This window comes from Syngnathus scovelli, chromosome 15, assembly GCF_024217435.2.
Source record: "Syngnathus scovelli strain Florida chromosome 15, RoL_Ssco_1.2, whole genome shotgun sequence".
In the NCBI taxonomy this organism is placed as follows: Eukaryota; Metazoa; Chordata; class Actinopteri; order Syngnathiformes; family Syngnathidae; genus Syngnathus; species Syngnathus scovelli.
Genome location: NC_090861.1, coordinates 13,436,205 through 13,454,035, shown reverse-complemented (window position 1 = coordinate 13,454,035; position 17,831 = coordinate 13,436,205). Strand labels below are relative to the sequence as shown.

General features: G+C 46.4%; 1 non-coding gene across 1 annotated transcript; it reads right to left on the bottom strand.

Annotated features, from left to right (window-relative positions):
* Positions 1–11,203: 11,203 nt before the first annotated feature.
* LOC125982853 (U5 spliceosomal RNA) lies at positions 11,204–11,313 on the bottom strand. The gene has a single exon (XR_007486508.1). It is a non-coding gene; the product is annotated as a U5 spliceosomal RNA (small nuclear RNA).
* Between the last annotated feature and the right edge of the window lie 6,518 nt (positions 11,314–17,831).

Below are 17,831 nucleotides of genomic sequence, written 5' to 3'. Positions count from 1 at the left end.
AAGAGAAGCCCTATGAATGGACTCTTTACACCGATGGGTCAAAAAAGGAAGGAGAGCAGAATGCCCACTGGGGGTTTATTCTGAAGCAGAATGGAGTGGAGCGTTGCCGCCGCAAAGGAAAGACACCCGGCAGCGCGCAAGCAGGGGAGGCCACGGCAGTGCTGGAAGGACTGTTAGAAGCAGAAAAAAATCACGCTGGACGCGTAAGACTTATAACTGACAGTCATTATTGCGCGCAAGCTCTCAAATTCGATCTAGCCATTTGGGAAGAGAATGGCTTTGAGGGCGCGAAAGGAAAACTAGTGGCCCACTATGAAGTGTGGAAAAAAATAGCCGAGTTACGGCTAAATTTGAGTCTGGATGTGGTTCACCAGAAATCTCATGTAAAAGAAGGAGCTCATTGGAGAGGGAATAATGAAGTTGATCGATACGTCCAGGAAAGAAGGATAATAGTTGTAGGAGCAGAAAAATGGGACAAGACCCCTCGCGGAAAAGTGGTCCCAGACAAGAGCGTGAGGCAAGTCGTGTCGGCAGTGCATGAAGCACTAGGCCACGCGGGTCCACTGCCTACGCGGAAAGAGTTAGAGAAGCTGGAACTCTGGGTCCCTGACCGAATGATTCGTGCGGTTCTGCGGGATTGTAATCCGTGCAACAAATACAACGCAGGGCGAAGAGGACGACGCACGGACGGATTGACGATCAGGAGTACTGTGCCGTGGGGCTCGGTTTGTATGGACGTAGCTGGCCCCATGGGAGTAAGTGGCGCAAAGGGTGAAAAATACCTGGTTGTGCTGGTAGACTCGATGTCAGGACACGTCGGGCTGAAAGCAGTGAGAAAAGCCAATGCAAACAGTGTGATCAAGACACTAGAAGATGGGTGCATGTGGCTAGGAATCCCAAAAGAGTTGAGAACAGACAATGGAACTCATTTCAAAAACGCCCAGGTAGACGAATGGTGTCGTAGGTGGGGAATAGTCAGAGTCTATTCGCCTCCCTACACACCACAGGCAAACGGAGTGGCAGAAAGAAGTATTGGCCTAGTCAAAACCTGGTTGGGAAAAAATGCAAACGGGAAAGAGTGGAGTACTAAACTACTTGATTTGGTTGCAGACCTGAACGGGAGGAGTAGGAGCAGCCGGCCCTCCCCGTCCGAAGAACTCAATCAACGACTCTTTGTGTCCCAGGAAGTGGGCAGAACCCAAGACAGCCCGTCCCAGGATAAAGAGAAGTGTCGGTTCAGCGTTGGACAGAAGGTGTGGATCAAGTCAAGGGACCTGAACAGCAACACGGCAGTGAAGGCCAAGTACGACTGCTCGGACATCGTTAGTGAAGTCTTGGACAGGAACACAGTACGACTAAAGAAGAAAGGTATCCAAGGAGTTGAACAGCTGAAGCCGTTATCGGCTGACCCGATTCAAGCCAAGAAGTAATTTAAATAACATATGGCAACGGACTACAGAATAATCCCGGCCTTCGTGCGCATGGCCGCACACAAAGGTGCGGTCATCGTAAGAAGAACGCCAAATGGGATCCAAACCGGGAGAGCCCTAAATCTGGTGAGATTGGCCAAGCGGGGTAGCACACCCGGTGGACCAGAACATTTTCACTGGACATGGGTCGACGAAGCGTGTGTCATTTGTTTGACACCCAACCTGTTGCCTACTATGTGGTCGGGAGTAGGCTTCATGATGCCACCGGTACTGACCACCGATGTAAGAGAACTGGAATTTGCCCAGAGGAATGAGGACAAGCTTCCAGTCAAAGTGTTAGATGCCATGGTATGCCACCAGTGTCGAATTACCATTTTGACACGAATGGTGTTCTTTTCACAGTGGGAGATCGGACCAACTATGGATGTACGGGCTCGACAAATTAGCTCGTGCACGTGTATTTGGGACGGCGATGAGCTGGAATATTGCCCCATGTGTTTAGAACACATGGCAAGAGGAAAATTATTGAAAGTCGGAGAAGCAGAGGGATGGCAAATCACCAGGGCAATGACCCCCCTGGCGACCCTCTATCCAGTGTTGGGAGGAGCATCTTGGCCGGCATATGATAATAATCAGGCCATGAAGAACCTTTATCTGGCCTTGGGCCATTGTTGGCCTTGGCCAAGGCCAGTCGGCCGGCCTGCCCCCGACAGTTATACAGAAGAGGCCGACGAAATGGCCTTGTTTGCTCGTGAGTCGGTTCTTTCCGCAGGAGGAACCGCAGTCCTTGGGGACCTGCTTGAGGGACCCTGGAGGCCCATGACTTGGGCTCGGGCTGTAGCCCAGTTGTTGGCGTGCAAGGACGCACCATTGGTCAAAGTGGAGGCAGCCCCTGCGGAAACAAGCCCGACTGTGAGCAACATGTACTGCTATCGAAGTATTTTGGACATGTGTAACAAGGACTTCCAGTATGTGACAAAAAAAGGAATATACTGTTTTGCCCCTGGGAATAAAGTTGGATCAGTCCTTATAGTGAATGAGGGTGAAGCAGCACTGGTAAGGATTACAGTGAAAATGGCCATCATTCCTTACGAAGGAATATATTCACTGGGAATCAAATTGGAGGCCAAAAGGCTTAGCCAAGTTGTAGCCATAAGAAACGCCGGGTCCCAGATACGGAATGTTCTTAGAGAACAAATACAAACAAGAAAGGAGCACGGCACAGTAGCGGCGATAGAATCTCAAAGAAAGGCCAAGGAGACAGATGACCTTGACCGGTCGGAAGCAAGAGAATGGGATAAAGGTCCCAGCCAGGAGTGGACACAGGGATGTCCAGCTGGAGGAAGCATGTTCCAATCGTTGGTGACGGAGGAAAATCCAACCACTTCTCTCCCGCCAGAAGTAGGAGTCCAAGTGGAAAATCCAACCACTTCTCTCCCGCTAGAAGTAGGAGTCCAAGTGGAAAATCCAACAACTTCTCTCCCGCCAGAGACAGGAGTCCAGAAGGAAAACCTGTTTCAAAAGGCGGAAGGTGGTGGCATAAGTGACCGACCTGGGAAGATTCTACAGGACTGGACCCCTTTTGATTGGACGAAATTGTATCCGGCAAATTGCTCTACTCCTGGCTGCGACGGAAGCGGTAGCACACGACCAGGGGCAACTTACCACCGCTCATTTAGAGCTTGTCCGATCTATGTGGGGAGCCTCGAGGTGTGTCCCACGCCGGGATGTGATGGAAAAGGAAACACCAGATGGGGTCCGGAGCGTCACCGCACCCTTAAGACATGTCCAGTGCTGGCAGAAATGAAGCGCAAAGCCTCCGAAACCAGAAAACAAGCCGGTGGCCAAGAGAGCAACATGGCAGAAGATGCGGTAGACACCAGGCCGGGGGAACCAGGGCCGTCCACCTCTGATAGGCCGCTAGGAACGTTGGCTCAAGCGGCCTCCTACTATACACTGCGGTCTAAAGAGACAGACCCTCAAAAGAAAAAAAGGGGGTCGAGCCGCAGTGGAGGGGTTGGTTAAGCTGTGGAGGCGGCCAGATTCCCAGGGGGGAGACAACTGAAAAAAAAAAAAAAAGAGAAGAATGTGTACATACGTGTATATGTAAATGAATAGACATGTAATTGTGTATGTATACATGTGTATATAAAAGTATGATAACAATGTATCATTAATGGACTGTACATAATCAATAATAGAAAGAAAACCAGACGGGGACAGCGGAAGGAGTGACCACCTTGGCCAAGGAGGTGGACGTTTTCCTTGGCACAAGGGAGGAGCCAGGGAAGGAGGAGGGGCTGGAAGATCCCCTATAAAGCCAGGAGAGAAGAACCAGATCTTCATTCAGCCCTGAGAAGTAACCAACCATGAACTTCCCGCGCGGAGTCAAGAGAAAGAGAACAATGAGCCTGGAGAGTGGGGAGTCACCAATGACCCCCCCAGGCTACACAGATGATCCCGCTGGCTGCGACCCGGTGGAACCAGCGGGTAGGCTGAGCCCCGGGACCGGGGCTTCCACAGACAACGATGGGAAAAACGGGAGGAATCCGTTTTTTGCGCAAGAGGAACAAGAGATTTATGCAAACCGGGAATGGATAGCTCTGGAGCCACTCTACGCGAATGCAGTTCCCGTGAGCAGAAATCCAGAGCCAAATTTTGAAAGGCGAAGAATAACTTTATGTGCAGACGGCGGGTATGAGATTCCCAGCACTTCGCCTTTTTGCGACGAACCACCGGATTTACCCAACAACCCTCCAATGGATTGGAACACAATTGAATGGAGACCATCTATTTTTCCTCAGCCAGCGATATCATGGAAGAAGACCCTGATGACGGATTGGCTGACAGCTATAATACTGTCAGTCATTTTGACAGGCATCCTACTCAGCTTCACACTTTGGAAGAGCGCGGCCCGCTATGATCCGATGGAGATGATCAAGATCGAGTACGATGGAACGAGGCTCTTCAATCAAACCTGTTGGGCAGTGGACTTTGGAAGCGTCACCGTGAAATGGAATACATCCATAGCACCAGACATCGCTACCAGACAATATTGGACATCGGTGCTGCGACGACGAGAGAAGATGATAGCCTTGCCACTGGAACCAGGAGCAATTCCGCGCGCAGGAGACGAGGAGGAAAGACGATATAAGACAAAAAGGGAAATAGTGAGTGAAGTAACTCACTTTCCCGATCATTTGGGTCTCGTAAATTGGACAGGGCAAAAAATAAGTAACATCAGTGCTTGTGATATGAGATACTTCAAAGCGCCAGAAAACTTTGCTAATCTAACGATAAGCTTGATTTGCAAGAACAAACGTGAAGAGAAAATTGTTAAAAGAAATTGGATTTTAAAAGTGGGCGAGGAGCATGCGGAATGGTATAGCAATGCCTCGTGTGTCCCGTTGCCCGAATCAAAAGGAGGGTATTGGGAAAAGAGTGGGAAAAGGCCGGATGAATTTTCATTCCCGGCCCCAATGAAAAACTCCACGTGCCGTGGCACTTATCCCGGATGGGAGCCGTGCTGGAGTTGTTTAGATTTGGTTTGTGAAAAAACTCAGGATTATTCAAGTAAGCGTCGCCTTAACCGGGTGCCGAGAAGCCTGTCCGACAGCCAGAAGCCAGTATTTTGGGACTGTCAGAGAGTTTTTAGTAGGTTAAATGCGTGTTACTTTAATGTGGGACAATTTTGTGAGAATAATTATCATGTGATAATGTGGGCCTATAAATTCCAAAAGATGAAGTCCCCTGTCGCAGTGTCAACAAGGGGAGGGAGGAAGTTCAACCCAAATAAGGAACCAGTGGATTTTGAATTTTGGCTAAATAGTTCATTTCCCTGGTTATGGCAGGAACAGAGACAGATCGCTGTGCCCAGCAGTGACCAGGGCAGACACCGGTTGTACCCATCGGCAAGGCACTTATGGGTTCAACGGTTACCCACTCCTGCCGATTTGTTGACGGTAACTCCGGGAGAATTTGATAAAATTGACCAATGTGTAGTGGGCAAAATTTATGCTGGATTGCATGGGAGGGAGTGGACAGTTGGGAGGTCACCAAGATGTGACCTGGATGAGATCAAGCGATCCGTCTTGGGCACCAGGTGGGTTCACAACTGTGCCAGTCTCTTAGTAAACAAAACAGTGAAAGGAATTTTACAGGCATGGTCTGAGATAAACGTTCGGGACCCCGCCAAAACATGGTGGGGATTTAACGGGTACGAGATGAAGCAATGGGTTATACCCTGTTTAAACGTAACAACAAATTACTGGGTTCAATACCAATATATGTCAACAGTATATTCAAAAGAGACTGATATCAAGCCCACGGGAATATATTCCCCATATATCTATGTGAATCCTCGGCCCTGGGCGATGACTTGTAACACTGAGAAAACAAAATGTTTGATTGCCTTAGCTCGTGAACAATGTGTTACACTGCCTAATTGGAAAGAATATTGTTTAGATAAATATCAAGATGAGAGATACAGAAGTGTAGAAGGGGCTTTGTGGGAGTACGTCTCGCCACAAAACAGGTGGAGGCGGCAGCCCGCTAGAGACCGGGTGCCTTGTAGTACCTGGGTACAAAATGAAGGATTGCTAAATTTAGGCAAACCAGTGTCTATCCCCTATCGGCTGCCTGCGCTGATGCAGATTGCTGAGGGGCGTGCGTTCCGAAAGAGTCTGTGTGAGGGGCGGCAGTTTATAGGTTTTGATTGGGTTGGCCCCAATAGAATTTTCAATAATGGAACATGTTTCTCCCCGTCAGAGCATTGGATAAAATGTGGTCATGGAGACAATATTCATGATTGCACTTGGTATGAGAAGATAGGGGCGGCGCTGCAGTCAGCAACAAGTGCCGCGGTTGAGGCCTTTGGGGACGTGATCACTGGTGCGTTGGAAATGGTACTGGGGCCAATCTGGGCGTGGGTGCTAGTAGGGTTTGCATTGATAGGGATAGCAACGACTCTGTGCATTGCCATAAAAGGAAGCATTAAGAAGATTTTATTCGACCCCCCCGGAAGAGGGGTGTCTCTAGTTAGGCAAATGACGGCCCGCAAGAGGGGTGGTCGGAACGTCGTATTAAAAGGAGAAGTCGGGCAGCCGTCGGGCATTCGAGCCTGACAGCTCAGAGACAGGGACTACGACAGAGAGAGAAAAAAAAAAAAGGGGGAACTAAAACTAATAATGGCAACAAACAGCTCAAGTGGGTATTTAGATCCGAGGGGAAGGCCAGGAGCAATGAGAGTGAGTAACGAAGTTCAATATTGGGTTTTATTCAGTATCTGGACAGCCTACTGCTGTTCTGGGTCTTGGGATTTGCAACAACTCACTCGCCCTGTAATTTTGGTCATATCAATATTCAAGGTTTTGATTTTGAGATTTTTATACACAAGACACACGATGGGTTTGGGTCTTTTTGTAGTCTACATGCATGGCCGAATGTATGTTGACCCTGATACACCCAGAGGTATTGCCGAAATTGTATTGCTTATTTTGTGGAGTGTTTTGGAAGTGGTGTCAATTTTTGTTTACTATGTCGTGTTTGGGGTTGTCATATTGGAAGCGATATTGGTAATAGGAATGGCCATGTATGTTATAAAGATGGTAGCCGGACTTGACCAGCATGCACGCACCTCTGTCGCGTGGAGATGGCGTACGGCCAAGCTCGTACTCTGGTGCGTGATATGGGGGTCATTGTCTGTGTTACTTTGGGTCGAAGTGGTGGACCAATTGGTAATGATAACCTGGTTTTTTACATACTCTGTTTTTTTTCCCCTCCCGCCCCGAGAGGCGGGAGGACGGCCGCAGAGAAGCCCCCCTATTGTATACCAAGGGGCTGGCAGAGGGGTGATTGTTTGATGAAAAATGTTAAAATTTGTGCTTCCATGTTTTACAGACTGTACACTGGTTTGGGGATGCACCTAAATGCATCCTGTGCGGAATGAGCCATATGAAATTGGCCTGGGTGATCGGGAGATCTTATGTGGGAAGCTGTTGTTATCAGGCCGGCTTTAGTTTGACTTGGCTGGTCCCTGACGGTCTGTATGTAAAAGAGGGAGAGCAGTCCAGCTTGGACCATCTCGGATGGGAAGGATGTGCGGAGTTGATGATCACCGCGACTCTGCTAGAGACAACTCGAGGGCCCCTAACAGCATGTACGGTTCTCACGCAAGGAGCAGGAAGAACCCACGGCACCATCTGGCCTTTGATTCACCTGACCTGGCGTCAACGGAACGGCACTCGATGCATCACTTCGCATTGGCAATGTGGGCGCTGTCTGGCGGTGAGCGCTCCTCATCGCTTTCTCCCGGCTGACTTTTACACCCACCCGAACGCGGAATATGGAGCACACCGACCTGTGGTGATACCCAGCGAGGCCCCTGTGGGGCTTGTCCGGCCTGCGCGTCGGGGAGGAGGACGGTACAGAGAGCCAGGCGAGGATTCCATGAGGCGTCGGGATTCGGACGACAGCCGTATGTATGGAGGGCCTGGCTACGGTGGTGGTCCTCCCCTCGACTCGCCCACCAGCCCCGTACGGCTGATAAGCCCGCTGGATGTGGATGCAGCTCCTTCTGGGTCTGAGGACGACGATGAGGCTCAAGACAGAGAACGCGAGAGCGACCTCGGGGCTGAGGATGAGGAAGCAGATGTCGAGAGTGTGGCCACAGGGAATTCAACGCCACCGGTGCTAAGAGCCCTCGCGGTGGAGGACCACGCTGACGACGACAACGCTGCTGGTCGGTTGTCGCGCCTGATCAACGCCCTCGCAGAGATCGCCAGACAAGGTGATATGGCGGCGGCCTGCCCTACTTCAACAACCGCTGAGGTCGTGAGTATCTCAGACGGAGACGACGACATGACTGCCTAGCTCGTAACGGGGGAGGGAGTGAGCAGAGAAAATTTATACCTGTTTTTCAATCCAAGGAGGGGGTGTCATGTAACATGGAGATAGAGATGGTCCAAATGGTAGAATATGGATTGTTCACAGGGATAAATTGACAGAGCTGATATTTCCAAATTTGTCCAAAAGATGGCGCCAGACCAAAACATGAGACCAAAAGAGAGGCCAGGATAAGCTAGACCAGTTAAAATAGAAAAGAGGAACACGGTGTCAGAGTGTAAGTCACGCATGGAGGCACAAATGAAATTTTTATTATGTGTTTTTTATTTTTGATTTTTTGCTTGGCTAAAAATGTACTCTGTAACCGCTTTAAGCAATATTATTTGTCAATTCGATCAAGGGACCCGTCACTGAGAATAGTGGCGTGACATAAATTGTTTGGAGAAGCACAAATGAAATTTTTATTATGTGTTTTTTATTTTTGATTTTTTGCTTGGCTAAAAATGTACTCTGTAACCGCTTTAAGCAATATTATTTGTCAATTCGATCAAGGGACCCGTCACTGAGAATAGTGGCGTGACATAAATTGTTTGGAGAAGCACAAATGAAATGTTTATTATGTGATTTTAATTTTTTGTGATTTTAATTTTTTGATTTTTTTGCTTGGCTAAAAATGTACTCTGTAACCGCTTTAAAGCAATATTATTTGTCAATTCGATCAATTCATGTAACAGAAAGTAGGTCAAAGGTGAAAACAAGTCATGTAACAGAAAGTAGGTCAAAGGTGAAAGGGGGAAGTGAAAGGTTTTGCCACTAGCTGTGCAATTGGTGGAAAGTACTGCGTGGTCAGGGCGGAAACAGCTGCTAAAGGCCAGTCCCTCCATAGGCGTGGGATTTCTGGACAGTCCCTTCTATACGCGTGGGAGAATTGGGCAGTCTTACCCTATAGGGAAAGTACAGGAGAAAAGAAAGGGGAGGGGGGGAGACGGAGAGGTCTATAAAAGGTCCTGCTGGAGTAGCCTCAGGGCTTTTTTCCCCAAAAGAGCGCTTATACGTGAAGAGGCCCGGAGGAGTTTCAAGATTTTTTCCAAAGTCCCGAAGATCTTTGTGTGAGACGCAGGATCGCTGGACTGAAATTAACTTGGATTTACTCCCAAAAATTGGACTGGACAACTTTATAGAGAAATAGGTGAGAGGGATTTATATTTTTTATGTATTTTAGCGTGAGGGGGGAATAGTCATCGGGCCGCCGGATTCCTCGTGGCCAGCCTGTTTCTTTAATTTGGATTTAGAAGCAAGATCGAACTGATCACTCGACTTTGCTTTCACCAAAAATAGCACGCAGCTGGTAATCACCGCTTCCCTTTTTTATGAACTGTGTTTTGCAATCGAATTGTTCTGGGATTGAATGATTTTATTAACACGGGTATCAGTGAGTGAAATTGTTCAGTTTCTGGGGTAATTGAGATTTGTAATTTTATTCCATGTTTCTTCAATAAATGTGTTTTGTATATTACTTACTTCGTTGTACGCGGATTTGTACTGAATATGCAACCGATGGTTTGGGGCCGATTTAAATAAAATAAATCAACGGAAGTGTTTAAGTCGGATTATTATTTTGTGTAGAACGAAAAGTTGTTTGACTATTTGAAAGGCTCAGGCCCGCTTCCCCTTTTTTTTGACGGGCCGTGTAAAAAGTAACTCTGAGCCAGTTAGAGAATTAAATAACTTTCGTAAATATTTAAAGGAGGAGTGGATTTCGTTAGAAGTGAATTGTTGGAAATTTACTTCTTCTAAATAAATTAACGACGACGGCTGAAATAAATCAGTGGAGTTGGAGGAGAATAAAAATATTTCAGTTGTCCGTCGGGCGCGGCTCAGTTCCCCTTTTTTGACGGGCCGTGTAAAAAGTAACTCTGAGCCAGTTAGAGAATTAAATAACTTTCGTAAATATTTAAAGGAGGAGTGGATTTCGTTAGAAGTGAATTGTTGGAAATTTACTTCTTCTAAATAAATTAACGACGACGGCTGAAATAAATCAGTGGAGTTGGAGGAGAATAAAAATATTTCAGTTGTCCGTCGGGCGCGGCCCAGTTCCCCTTTTGTCGGGCCGCGTCAAAAGTTAAATAGGACACGATCAAAAAATAGACTTGCCTTCCAAATTAATTATTGGGCAAATCTAAAGACAGCACGACATTTTTATTCGGTAAGAAGGTCGCTATTCTCTTCGAAGCAATTAAGTGGGGTGAAGAACTCCGACGGTCAAGTGCTAAATCTACGTATACGAGGTTAGAATTAATAATATAAAGGGCATTAATTTTCTTCTAAAATGCTATTATTGTCACACTTTTATTAATTCGATTCTCTTTCGAATAAAAAAGTTGGTCGGCTCGCTGCATGAGCGACCAAGTGGAACGGACCCGTATGAACATTTACTTCGGCAAAACTAGTGCTTGGGTGCGCTATACAAACGAATCCCTGAGGTCTTAACAAAGACATCTAAAAAATATCCGTAACGAATAAGAACTTCAAACATTAGCGGGGAGCCATCAATACGATGCGGTCACTTCGAAGTCCTGCCTCGAATTGAGTTACTCGGCACGCGCTTCGGGTGACTTGAGAGGGATTGGCGTCGTACAGAAATTAGATTGATTCCGGAGGAGTTAATTTAACTCGGGTGGTTAGATTACGGACGAATCTCCGAACCCGGCTAAAACGAACCCGTTACTGGGAAGCCGGGGGCACCTGATTGCAAGAGGTGCGTTTGACACGGGGAAGCCTGTAAGTGAGTCCGTCACTCGCATACTCCATCGCTTCTCGGCCTTTTGGCTAAAATCAAGTGTAGTCTCGGTTCTTGGGTTTGAGGGATTAAGAGAGCTGATCATAGAAGAGAGAATTTTAACCATAAAAGTGGTGCCAAAGAGGCCTATTCTAACAAACCGTTGGTGAGAATGGGTAGAGATAGACTCTTATTGTTCCTTCCCACGGAAATCTTTAGTAAAAGGCGAAAGATTTATTCCATCTGAAAAGAAAGAGAGATCTGATAATCTGGGTCAAAACGGGCCACGTCACTGCTGGTCTCACCAAATTCACAGGCGGTCTCACACTCAAATTGTAGCAACCAGTCCTTCTAATACAAACAATAGACGTTGATAGATTTACTATACTTACAAGGACTCAACCTAAATAGAAGGTTTAAACAAGTATTTTGTTTTCATTAATGTCTTTTTTACTTTAAACATCTTTGGCGCACAGGATTGTAGGTACCTGATCAAACCTTCTTTCAAACAGCGTCACCTATCGATTGGGCGTCTATTATGAGTATTGAAGGTAAAAACAGTTGTATGTCTTGGTACGTGTACTTTTGGTATGAGAGAATGGGAAATGATCCCATCTCTGTGTTTTATTTGAAAACGTGTGATTTCATAACTTTATTCAAATCAGGGAACAAAATACGATCGTAATTTCTCAAATGATTTCTCAAATTTCAGAAGTGCTCTATATCTCTCGTGTCGCAAATAATTGAGGCTTTTCTCGTTGCTGGCATGGTTTGGAGTGTAATTTACCTCCACTGTGATGGTGGCGTTCGATATTTGACATTTGAATATAAATCTGTCAATTTACTTTAGAAAGTAAATGTTGTTTTCTAGAAATCTATACTGAGATGTATGAGGAACAACAATCGGGCGTATTCTTAAAAAGACAGACCTACAGCCGACAAAAAGGTTTTGATACGTTCATATCATATGACGAGTCAGGAACGTGGTAATTCCATATTATTTTGCATTGACTAATTTGGTTAATACAGTTTAGCAAGCAAATGCACAGTTCCATAGTACAGTTAATAACATGCTCAAAAGCATTCAGTGTGTCACAGCACCGCAGACCTAAACTCCATGTACGTACGACTGCGTGTGATTTTTGTTTTAATCAAAAAGACCAGGGGAGAGCGCGAACGCAGTCCACGACTGTTGTGTTTATACGGAGTAGAGATGAACGCGAATGCAACTTCTTTATTCAGCAACTTTTTATTTTCTCCCCACTCATGTCTTACATAGCAGTACAATGCCCCTGGCGCACCACAGAGCCCCCAACTGTCAACATTATTTGAGACCTCCAATAACAAACTATATAATATTATAGTTTCAACATACGATAATACCACATCTCCCTTTTTCCAGGGATCATAGGGTAGACTGCCTTTGTCTCGTCAGACCTTAGAGCAGTGGTTCTTAACCTGGGTTCGATCGAACCCTAGGGGTTAGGTGAGTCGGCTTCAGGGGTTCGGCAGAGCTGGTATGTCTTTCTTTAGGTCTTCAAATGCTGCTTTTGTCCTTTTGGGGCACGACCACCATGCCGGCACACCAATCAGTTGGCTCCTTCACCCGACTAATGACGCCCAGAGCTTCCATGCGCTGGAGCTCTCTCTTGACTTCACCCACCAGTGGTAGTGGAATCCTCCTGGTTTTTTTTACTGAATATGGCACGGCACCTGGCTTGACCTTTATGGTGTATGTTTGTTGTAGCTAACCCAGACCGCTGCGCAACTTGGGGTAACTTGCCTTGAAAGTCTCCATGTCTATGCTGTCGACTCGGATAAGCAAGCCAAGAAATGTGCTCTGGTTTTGATCAATATATCAGTGTTTTTTTTTCATTTGCCGTTCTCATCCCTGATGTTTAGATCTGCTTCAAAATGAGGCTTGTCATCTTTCTGTGGCAACTGTGATTTTTTTTCTGTGGCTCATCACCTGACACCTACCCACAGTTTGCGGTGTATTTGTCTCCCTAGACTCAATATATATATTTGTGTGTGTATATATAAACAGTGATCTCCAAGAACCACCATCATGTGTTTTTTTTTTTAACAACGATTACTTCTAGAACATTCCTTGAAAATAATACGTCCTCATCAGTGAGTTGTTTTAGAACAGGCCTGTCGGCTACTCATGTGGTAGTTGGGGGCTGCCTTTTGCCGATGGGCACAACTGTAGTGAATGCAAACTTCCTGTGTTGCAGAGAAGAACCAGCGGACACACATAGTCATTGCTTTTCTTTTTGTACCTTTAATCAGAAATCTGCTATTGGCTGTAATGAAGATTTGGCACACAAAACGTACCTATATTCCTGGACTTGGACTCTGACTCGGGGACTCGGACTCGGTCGGACTCTGTCATTTTTGCCGGACTCGGACTCAGACTCGGTGCTGATTTTGACCGAGTCCACCGAGTCCGACAATAAAAAAATCACGTTCAATTTTATTTTCATCATGCTGCTCAGAATGCGAGTAGGAATACTGTCCACAGCCCTGCTTACGATCAATGCGGCCACGTTGAGTTGCACTTAGGCTAATGTTTACATTATGTACCAATGTCAAGGACGATTATGTCACCCAGCTTATATCATTGATGTGTTTCGATAGTTGTGGGGTCGTCACTAATTATTTGTGTTTAGATAAATGTCTGAGCTATAATGGTGTAATTAATGATTAAAAAATATTATCTTACATGTCCCGTGTTTCAGAATGGTTATTTAATTGGGCAAGAGTGTTTTCAAGCGTTTTGCCTCATGCCAATGGCACTCAGGGCTAAGGGTGGGCTTCAATGACCATTTTTGTAAAGCCACGCATTTAATACCATGTCAAATAATATATTAGAGTGTAGGTTATGTTCCAATGTATCCACTTCTATCGGTTAAATTGTCAACCGTACATTTATGACTATGCCTCGAGTGATCTACGTTATGAACTAGCACAACTCCGGTGGGGCAGGGAAAATGTTATCGATCCGACGTCCGATTGGAACGTCGCCTCACTTTTACGTCCGCCCTCTCAGCAAGGGATCCTATATAAGCCGAACCAGCCAGTGTGAAAGCAGTTGCGTTCGTTCTGATAGATTTTGATCTAAATTAGCCTTGACTAAAGACGAAGCAGTCACATGAATTAACGGAAAAAATTGACAGCCGGACTGGGACCCGGACTCGGACTCGGTGGTCAAGAGGCCGGACTCGGTGCAAAAATCCGACCGAGTCCACAGCCCTGGCTCAAACCTCATTGGATAAAGTACATAAGCAGACAAGTATATTCACATATTAAATAAATAAAAGAAACATTTTAAACATATAATTATACCTACACACCAAATCAATAAAGAAGACATAACTAGACATTTTTGATAAGTGGTAATGAGAAAGGTTTTTATAACTTTATGATCTGATATATATATTTCTGAGCACTTTGAAATAACAAATGTTTTTTGATATATTGCCTGAATAGCTTAATGACCCTTAAGGAACTGTTCAATGCATGCCTGATGATTTTCTAAATCACGGACACTGCCAAAGTCGTCTAAAAATGTTCAGTACTTGATTGTATCTTATGTTTTGACTAATTCTAGACACCAGTTTTCGATTACTACTGAACGTTCTGGACAGAGGGAAATATTTTGCCTAACAAAGAAAAGATATGGTTGAAAGCATGATTAAACTAAGAATATGATGACGTAAGCAAGTACATGGAGATCAAAAGAACAAACAAACAAAAACATGGTAAGTGGTGAGTACAAACTTTGCATGGTCAGGGAACATTAATAAATAGGTAGATGATGTCACAGCCAAAAGCTCACATAATTCCGTACAAAATGACAAAATTGAAAGAATGATGAATGGATGAGGTGGAACAGTATATGTGCAAGAATGTTTACAGGAAGGTCACTTGGAGATAAAACCAGCAGGTGCCAGAGGGAGACAGCCAAGCCAAAGACGATCGTCAAGGCTGAAAGACGGAAAGGACAACAACAGCCCCCACAAATCGAATCTCCCATAATCAGCACCCAACCCCACGGAACCAGCTCTCACCGAACCAGCACCCACTCCCATGGAATCAAACTCTCCTGTGAACTTGCCCCACCCCAAAGACTCATCACCCATCAAACTCGGCCCACACTGGCCGACTGAATATAAGCTGACCAAAGAACCTTGAAGGTGGCCTTTTCTGAATGGAGACTTTGCGCTCTTGAAAGGCCCAGCGCTGTATTGTACTTTCCTGAAGACAGAGCTTTCTGAACAAGAATTGTGATTGAACTCAACCAACCTGTGTAAGTCTAATTTCTGCTTCAGTGTCTTAGCATTTTCCTAAATCTGAAGAAATCAAACGAGCACACAGTGAGTAAATTGGATAACTGGTGATTGGCAATGATTTTTGCCGTGAGGCGCAGATAGTGCGCTCCCTAAATTGTGGACAAAATCCAACAGGTGCATGAACTCAATCTGTTCTTCAACAGATTTGATTCCGCCTCCCCCCCACCCCTTCACCTCGCTCCGCATCTTTTTCTACCACCTTCGACACTCCAGCCCCCCCGCCAGCTCACCAACCCCCTCCCCCGGAGTCACTCTTCTGTCTCCTGTCTCCACTCCATCACCCCGGTCTTCCGACATCCCCCTCTTCTTTACAGATCTTCAGGTTCACTTCAGAAAGATCAAAGCAGGGAAGACCCCGGGCCCAGACGGCATCTGGCCGAGACTGCTCAGGGATTGTGCGGACCAGCTGAGTGGTGTGGTCAGGTACCTGTTCAACCTAAGCCTGAGCCTGAACAAGGTCCCAGTACTGTGGAAGACCTCCTGCGTGGTCCCTGTATCAAAGGTGCCATGCCCCAAGGAGCCTAACCACTTCAGGCCTATTGCCTTGACTTCCCACCTGATGAAGACTATGAAGAGGATCATCCTGGGTCACCTGCGTTCACTAGTGGGAGCGCAGCTGGACCCCCTGCAGTTTGCTTACCTGCCTGGTGTTGGGGTGGACAATGCATTGATTTATTTACTGCACAGAACACTGCTTCACCTGGAGGACAACAGGAGCACTGGGAAGATCATGTTCTTTGTTTTCTTCAGCGCTTTTAACACCATCCAGCCGTCACTGCTTAGGGTGAAGATGGAGAAGGCGGGTGTGGACCAGTGCCTGACTGCATGGACAACGGACTTCCTCACCGACCGGCCGCAGTTTGTGAGGTTACATCGCAGTGAGTCCGACGTGGTGCACTGCAGCACTGGTGTCCCCCAGGGTAGGGTGCTCCTTTCCTTTTCACCCTGTTCACGTCAGACTTTACCCACGACACCGCACACTGCCAAATCCAGAAGTTCTCCGACGACATGGCCATTGTTTGAAATGTCGCAGAGGGGAACGATCTGGAATATAGGTTGGTCATCAAGGACTTTGCCAGCTGGTGTGAGCTCAACCAGCATCAGGTGAACAACACCAGCAAGACGAAGGGGTTGATTGTGAGCTTCGGGAGGACAGCACCCATCTTCACTCCAATGAACATCCAGGGATCGGACAGTGAGGTAGTGGAGAACTACAAATTCCTGGGTGTTCGCCTTAACAACAAACTGGACTGGACTGGACTGATCACACCCATATCCTGTACAAAAAGGGCCAGAGTCGCCTCCATCTGCTGAGGAGACTGAGGTCCTTCGGTGTGTGCAGGGCTCTCCTCCGGACCTTCTATGACTCTATGGTGGCCTCGGCCATCATCTACGCTGTGGTCTGCTGGGGTGGGGGCAGTAGTGACCGGGACAGGGGGGGACTGAATAAGATGCTCAGAAGAGCGAGCTCTGTTCTGGGCTGTCCCCTGGACTCCATTGAGGTTGTGGGTGAGAGGAGGACGTTGATTAAGCTTAAATCCATCATGGACAACACCTCTCACCACCTCCATGAGAGTGTGCGGTTCCTGAGCAGCTCCTTTAGCGGCAGACTTTTGCACCCTCGGTGTAGGAAGGAACGGTTCCTCAGGTCCTTCATTCCCTCTGCTGTCAGACTTTACAACATGCATGCCGCCTGATAAAATGAATGTGTTTCGTCTCTACTAGCAGCACTTGTGTTTATCCTTGTCTGTTATTTACCCTTTTTTGTAATTCTGGCACTTGTTTTATTCTTGCACTCGTATTATTATTGCACTGATATGCGCTGCTGTGACAAGTGAATTTCCCTGCTGTGGGATGAATAAAGTTCAATCAATCAGTCAAGAGTTGGTTCAGACTGAAGTCAAGTTTTTGATTTCAAAGCATGACACGTTAAATTGACTATGAAAGGGATCGTCTGATCCGAAGTCAGGTGCCTTATCCATTAGGCCACATCGCCATGTGAAATACTCCATGTTTTCAGTGTGGCCTTGATAAGACTGTTTAACGGTTCCCAACAAGCAAGGATGCCCAATGTGGGAACCGAACCCACGGCCCTGAGTTTAAGAGTCGCATGTTCTCCCCACTGAGCTAACCAGGCTTTTCGACCTTGGAATTGTTTCATTTTTTCATTTTTTTTGAATGGGTTAGGGGAAATAGAGAAATGTTTTAAGTGTGGCCTCTGAAACACATCTATTGATAAGACTAAAGAATCAAAGGTTCCCGACAAGTGTGGGCTGCCCAATATGGGGATAGAACCCACAACCCTGAGATTAAGACTTGCATGCTCTACCACCTGAGCTAACCAGGCTTCTCCTAATAAGAACTGTTTCATTCTTTCACTTTTTTTAATGGGTTTGGTTCATGAAAACCAGAAGCCACGTTTTA